Source organism: Nannochloropsis gaditana, assembly GCF_000240725.1.
Source record: "Nannochloropsis gaditana CCMP526 unplaced genomic scaffold scaffold601, whole genome shotgun sequence".
NCBI lineage: Eukaryota > Eustigmatophyceae > Eustigmatales > Monodopsidaceae > Microchloropsis > Microchloropsis gaditana.
In genome coordinates, this window is record NW_005803352.1 from 2,253 (window position 1) to 10,336 (window position 8,084).

Consider the following 8,084-nt stretch of genomic DNA (forward strand, 5'->3'; position numbering starts at 1 on the left):
GCCGGCCCCACCCCTTTGTAGAACGCAGCCACGCCTCCTTTGGCATAAAGGTCCCGAGCTACCTGCATTCCCGTGATGTGCGCCTCTTGTGCCTGGACGATCGACTTGACCGTGTCCAAGGGGAAGATAGAGAACCAGTAGGCCGTCCCTGCGCACCCGCCTGCCACGACGAAGGTCGCGGCGTCACCCTCCCGCAGGCCCCGAAATTGCATCAAAGCCTGCTTGATCACCTGATATACCGTGAAGTAGATTGCGTTCCCGACAATTTCCCTCAGCAGTGTGGGACCTCCGCCCGCGTACAGGGCCCGGACGCCCCGGTCCTGGAAGAGTTGCCGCGCCACTCGAAGAGGCGTCACGTCCACCTTTTTGCCGTACTCTACTTGGCAGCGAGTCTTAAGCAGATCTATGTGATAATGTCATCGCGTGGGAGGGCAGGAGGGAGAGGAAAGGGAGGAATCTTGTCTGAGATCGTTTGCCGGGAATGAAGCAGCTGAAAAAGAGAGACACCGGAGTTTAGAAACCGAAACGCTACATCCCAGACACAAGAGACATTATTCCTCCCATGTGCAATTAGAAATGCATTTGATGCGGCCATCGCTGCGCAAAATCTTCGGTCCAGACATATCATGTGGACGGCCCTCAGACCATTTAACCTGCCACCTACCCATTGGCGTCCAAATTGCTGCCTCTGCCACCCCTGTGAAGGCCGAAGCGAGGACAAAGGCTCCACTCAGTGGCTGGGCAGTATTTGCTTGAAAGGCTTGAAGGAAGGCGCCATTCGCACCGAATAACACCGAGTTGCCTAGCGCGGAGCCGAGTACACGTGAAGAAGCCCCCCGATAAAGTGCCAGGACGCCCTCGTGTTTGATTGTGCTTCGCAACAGCTCCAGTGCGCTCATTTTAGCCACGCCTGATGCCAGGACTGTACCTCCCGCTTGTCCTGCGGCCGCAGCTTGCATACGAACCTTCAGGGTGTCGAGGGGATGGCCGACGAAGCACTCTGCCACGCCTGGGAGAGTTATGACACTATCATTAACCTAGCTCCTATAGCTATATATCAATTAAATGTATTTGCTACCGCCCATCTCTTGAGTCGCGCCATCTTGTTCGAAAGAACCGCCCGCCCTGACCCCTCACATTTGTAGGGTATTGCGACACAAGTTCCAAGCCAACACGGTCATGGCTCAAATAAGATATCCTGGCGCGTTCCTTACCACAGGGCACAAACAATTCAGAGACTACATTACAGCTCCAGGTGGAAGATGCTTTAAATGTGACATTTTATTGTTGGTTGCTTACCTGCAGCCGTGCCCGCGATAAATTTCTTCGCAACAGACCAGAATGCACTTGCAGCGTCATGTCCAGAGTGAGTCAGCTTTCTTGTGAGAGGAATAGGAGTAGATTTATCGTGGCTACTTGTGGCAAAAACCGCGCGGCCATTGGGGCTGGGAGCCAAGATACGGGGGGAGGATCGCGGAAGTGAGCCATGACGGGGGAAACAGGGCATCGTGCCTGGTAAAATCCGGCATCGAGGAGACACGTGGAGTGATGACTCGCAGCGAGACATAGTTTCGGCTTTAATGTCCCAACTCATAGCTTGTGCAGGAGTAGCATAGTGTGTGGGGCTAAAAATTCTCACTGAAGAAGAGGGAAACACGGTTCATTATCTCTCACTCCCTGGGAACATCTTGTCTCTGAGCTCCTGCGCAGAAAGCACCAATCTTTTTGTACAGCGACTGGCCTTCACTTGAAGTTTCTTGTCTTTCCATTTGTTGCCCGCTCCAATACCTGTTCTTGCAAGTGGGTTCGGGACGTGTGCTGGGTGAGAAGACGTTGAGCCTGAGTCACAGAGCTTTTTAAATCCTCAGGCGCCGCGGAAACGGCGTATTCAAACCAAACGGTTTCGAGCTCTCTGTCCCCACCGCCACTCCCCTCCGAGTCCAAAATGCCTCGTCCAATAAAGTGTAAACAGAGAATGTGCTTTGATATGGATTCTCTTATTCGATGTGAGTTCCCGAACACAGGGCCACTCCGGATTTTTCCAAAAAGCACCTCGCGCATACATCGGCGGACTCCGCTTCAACGTTCGACTCTCTTAACGCTTTTGGACACAGGAGAGGGGTGTCGGGAAAGGAATTTTTTTCGTGCACTTTTCCTTCCCTCTATTGGCTGAATCGTGCACCTGCTTGAGGAAATTGGTCATTTGTCGCACATACACAACAAAGTGCGGCAACAGTTGTAGCGTGCCGAGCACTGTAGGTGCACTTGCCTGCAATCCGTCCGGAATAGCCTCCACGTCTTCGAGCCACTGGAAGCTTGTCTAGATACGCACGGGTGCTCCCCCTAGACCCAGTTTTATTGAGTTTATTTGGTCTGATTATTATATTAATTCATTAAGATAAGCTCCGACATGCTTTATCATTGTCGATATTGTCCATGATTGCTCAGTACGTCTGAGTAGGAGAACCACATGTTTAACGTATGCACGCCTGGCTACCCTTACGCGCACACAGGGTACAGTACGCACCAGGCACGACTGCAAAACCATACAACAGCCCCTTTCATCTCAGTAGTGACAATGTGTCTCTAGAAGGAGTATCAAGTTGTGAGGTTTGCCCGGCGGCAAGCCTTGTGGCTCGCTCCACGAGAGAAAATTGAACACGTGAAAAGAACGGACCCAATAGTGAGGGATGCTTACATCACCCTGTCTCGGTAAGTACATGCCTCAAGAGACAGTCATTTCACGTTGACGCCTATTTAAATCCTTGTCCAGCTGGGCCAAATTTTTGCCCACTTTCGATTCTTAATTTTTTACCCCCTTCTTTGTCTCTTAATTGCGTTATCTGACCCATTTCACAGCGGATTTTGATATTTTGGAAACCTTGGGATGCGGATCGTTTTCTACTGTCTTCAAGGCTCGTCCTCGTTGCGGGAAGTCTTTCGACGTAGTGCTGAAAGAGACTCGCTCCCTCAGCGCCAGCGCTATTACCCGTGCCAACGTATTGCGGGAAATGGAAATGTTGAAGGCTGCAAGAGGCTGCCCTTACATATCACACTTTCATGCCGCGTTTCAGGGGAATGACAACCACTACATGATTTTGGAATGCATCACTGGAGGCGACCTTCTCAAGACTGTACAACAGTGCATGGAGTCGAAGACTCCACCGGACGAGGCGACACTTTGGAAATACATTTTCGAGCTGGGGCAAGGACTCATATTTCTGCATCGCAAGGGTATCGTCCACAGAGATGTGAAGTGCCAGAACATAATGCTGACGGGAAGCGGGCACGTGAAACTGATCGATTTGGGCCTCGCTGCGTCCTTGCAGCCGGGACAAGAATTGACCGAACGCTGTGGAACTCCCTTCTACATGGCGATAGAAATGATAAATAAAGATCCTTACGACCACCGGGTGGACGTATGGAGCGCTGGATGTGTCTTTTACATGCTTGCCCAGCTGCGACCGGCTTTCAATGGAACTACATTGCCGCAGCTCTGTCAGTCTATTCTAAATGACGCTCCCCCGCCCCTATGCAGTCGCCGGTATTCCTCAAACTTGTCGCACTTGATTCTGGGCATGCTAGACAAGCGGCGTGGATGCAGACCGTGGATGGAGGACGTACTCTCCCATCCGGTCTTTGGCCACTACCCTAACTTTCCCCCAACGATCTTCAAGCAACCTTTCCAGACGGAAGAGGTGGCGTTGGGCCTGGGCAGCTTGGATTTGACAGGAGATACTGGGACTCTGGTCGAATTGGTGGCGCGTTCATTGTCGGGAAAAGAGAGGGAGAATGGGGTGCTCGGCCTTGAAAAAGCCGACCACGGGTGTGTAACAGGCGCTGGGTCGGTACTCAGGAGGTTTGGGGCACCTACCGCGGCCCCATCAGGCGATGCAAACGATGAGGCCAAGCGCAGGCCTGGGCCTCATCGTCCATTGATTGCTCATGAGCCGATGGGAGAGCAGCAGTGCTCGATCTTGACCACCGAGGAGCTTATGGGCGACCCTCCGCGGGAAGATGGCGGGGAGGACATGCTCCAGGCGTTGGAACCTGTGCTTCCAGTCTTGGCGTTAGCAGACTCTGAATCTGAAGGGTTCGACTTTGCCCTACCTCCCTTAAGTGATATTTCGGCTCACCGAAGCCGGCCAGGTCGCGGCCCCCATAGTGAGGCGGGCTATAGGGCGGCATCCCCTTCACCTGCTTCGGAGCCACGCTTGATCAGGCCACAGACATCACAGCCAACTTACACTCGGCCCGCGCGACAACTAATGCAGCAAGGAGCTCCAATCCCCAAGGAGAAAGTGCTAGTGCACCAGACAAGTTCACTTCATGCTTTTGGTTACTCTTCTTCTCCCGCTTCCGCTCCTCCCATGGGATTGGTGCCAGGCGCCCATAGGACCTTACTGAAGTCTGCATTTTATTCGTCAAAGGAGGTGAATAAGGATTGGCATTGCCCCTCTCCGCCTTCATATATTTCTCCTCTTGCAGTCTCCCCCCCAATGTTGTCTCCCATCCATCCAGATATGATTCGCATCTCTTCGCCGCATGTCCGGAATTTGCTACACAATAGCAGCAGCAACAGTACTTGTAGCAGTGGTCGCAATGGTTCACCTTCCCAGAAGCGCACATTGATAGAAATTGATGATGGCGGGTCGTCATTGCCCCTATCTCAACAATTTAACCAAGGCCACAGCCCTCGTTGCCCCAATAACGCCAGCCGCTGCCCCATGCCTCAGTCTTCAGAGTGCGTCGATTGCAGCCTTAGCTCCAACGCTAATTATCATGCAGGACACGTTAGTATTTCGTCCATGGTTGGGGAAGGCGTCATATTAGAGCAGGGCCCTGAAGGCCTGAAAAAAGCTCGACTCATGACGGAGCTTACATTCGAAAGGACGCACTCTTCCCCTGGAAGGCTGATGGAGAATCAATTTATGCTCTTTCCACAAGGCAAGGAGGAGAAAAAGCCATTGTGTGCAAGATGGGGGGCAGAGGGGCGGAAAACGGCCCAGCGGGAGCGAAGACAGCGAATTATGGAGGAGCACGGTGAACTTGAGGAACGACAGGAGGGTCTGCAGCCGTTGCAATGCGCTGGAGCATTGAAAGAGGAAGTTGATATACGGAGCGTTTTGGCACCGGCGAAGCCCATCGCCGTAGATGTGTGCTTGAGCAACAACAGTTTAGCTTCATCCCCATCGACCGCCTCGATCCACCCGCCGTCTATCCTCTTCAACCCTGTAAGCGATGGGTCTGGGAGCACTGCGACTGGATGTGAAATTAAAGACGACTTGGTGCAAGATAGATATTCTTGTTCTCTCTCTGCTTTGCCAACTAGTATGAGCTCCAAGGAAATGAGTTCGCACGATATTAATGGCGCACACAGTATTTCTCATGCGCAAGCGCTTGCACAACAACGAATTAGCCTCAATGAATTTATACCACGAGAAAATTGGGCTGCAGGTACAGCGGGATCCTTGCGGGGAAGTCGAGGGCGTCAGAGGTGGGAGATAAGGGTATCAACGAGTGGAGAGCTTGATGGGCAAGGCAAGGGTGGACATAGCAAAGAGGGTAGAAAATGTCATCGTCGTGGTATGCCTATTACACCTAGTGTGTCACTTCGCGGAACAAAGGAGGGTAAAGGGTGAGAGATCAGACAGGAACATGGCTCCCTGGGCGAAAGATGCGCCACGGATAGCGATGGAAAAGGTATGACAATAGCGTAGTGCCTAGCGTAGTGTCGCGCGGAGGGTTCACCAATATTCTGGGATAAGAGTATTGATTCGCTAAGGCGCCACATACAATGAGGTCCTCTGTTTTGTATGTTTAGGGATGAAGAGAGTGCCAACCTGCGGGATGATAGTTCTACGTTTTCATTACCAAGGGACATGTCCGTGATTTGTCCTTTTCGTTTATGTACATTTTAATTCATATTTAGAGCGTGAGATTAGGGTATGCATTTGTGCTGCAAACGTTTTGCTGCGGTCATATTGGATGATGAATCAAGGGTTCTTCGAAGAAAACTTTCTTGCAAGCAGATCCTGCAAAGCCGGATAGTTGGAGGCGACATCATCAATAGAAAGAAAACGAGTCAATGCCTGCATCACAAGCATGAAAATTAGGGACGAGAGATTTCAAGACACATATCAAAATGGTTTGATTGCTTTGCTTGCCTTGCATTTAAACTTGTTAATACACGTTGGCATGCTTTGCTCTTTTTTTCAGGTGTCAGTCAATAATACACGTACGGATTATTGATCGAGCATTCAGCAATGAGTAATAAGCAGATCTGTAAGCCACGTAAGCGAACTGTTTTGACATTTTTCTTTACACCATGTCCTTCATATAATTTATCTTTTTTATAAGTCATTTGCGATGTCTCAAAAAAACAGAAATCACTTGCTCCTTCTATCATCCCCTGCCTTATGATCCTTCGCGAATACAGGGCTTCACGATCCGTACGATAAACTTCCTGCGACTAAAATTCCAGACATATTTATGCTTTGCTTGTATTGGTCTTATCCATTCCCTGATTCACCAGACACATCGGACTCAGAGGGCTTCTGCTTCAAGAGTGATGACAAACTAGCGGATGCGGCTGCAGCTGTCTCCATTTGTGGCCACGTGCCGAATTTGTCTGTTTCCTTTTTCCTGACTGTTGATGTCCGCAATATTCGCCCTGCCAAAACCAGGGGGTCCGTCATGGGCAGCGAGCATACCCGGTTTTGACACACGAAGGCCGTTGCCTGCTGCTGCACGCTCGAAGCGCATGTGTTAACCATGCGAGGGAGGATTTCCAAGGCCTCCTGCTCCTCTATAGTACAAGCCGTGGGCCCTGCAGCCGGTATCTTGCGCGGCCTTTTGGCAGGAGGATATTGTAAGAGGACGGTATTGGGCATAAACTCTCTATCCACAACCTCAAGCAATGCCTGCGTGTCCTCTGCACTTCGTTGCCCAATGATGATTACCTGCATCACTCCCGGCCCATATAACTCCAAAGCAGCCAGTAGCTCGGGCGCTTCATACGGTGTCTCGGGCGCCTGCAAGGCTGTTTGGATTAGGCGTTCTGCGCGGCTTGCAAAGGGCAAGTTTCCTGCGTCACTTTGCTCCCGCGACGGCCTGTCTTCTCCGCCGCGTGGCTTTTGCTCCGTAAGGGTCGAGAGGCGAAGCAGATTGCTCACTGCAACAGACGTTGCCGAGGGCTCCGCACCATCATAAGTGCTGCTCACGGGGTAAGCAATGGAGGCATCCTCACGCGAGACGCTCAGGTATCCCCTCCCCTCGCCCGCCCGGCACAGGAAGAGGTCGTCCATTTTTTCTTGAAGCGTGACAGCCCATACGAGGTAGCCAGTCTCAGCTGTGGCCTCATAGAGGTCAAGCAGCCCGCGCACAAGGTAGGCATAGTCGTCCGCGAGTCCCATCACTGATGAGAGCTCCCCGTGAAAGGCGCACCGTCGCAGCTCTCCCTGTTCCTTCTCATACATTCGCGTTAGGAGAAAAAAGGCGGCGTCCTCCGCAGCCTTCACATAGGCTGGACACCGCAGGGCCCGCCCAGCGGTCGCGAGGCCCGAGATGGTCAAGCCAGTCCACGAGGCCAGGACCTTCTCGTCTCGCACAGGCCGCTCGCGCCCATCCCGTGCCGCCAATAGCGCCGCCCGTCCCCTCTCCAGAATGTTCACGTCCGCGGGGGTGCCCAGGACGGTGCCTAGGGGCACTTGCAGGTGCAGCACATTCTGCCCGCGCAACTCCCCGTGCGTATCCGCGGCCGCCTGGACGTTCCCCCCCTGAACCACGTTCAACAAGGCACAGAAGCGCATGCGCTCCTCCTCGCACATCCCGGCACCCGTCAGAGCCAGCTCCACCTCTTCTTTGGACCACACGTAGAATGCTCCCTCTTTCTTGGCGCCCCCCTGGACAGGCGACGCGGAGTCTGCGTCCTCGGCCGAGTAGAAGCCCCCTCGAGCGTCGCGCATGTCCCGCAATAGGTAGTCGGCTGTGGCGCGTACGACGTGAGCCAAGGCCTCCTCTCCTGTTAGCTGCCAGGCGCGGGTGTAGCACGCCAGAAGTTGCGCCGAGTCGTAGAGCATCTT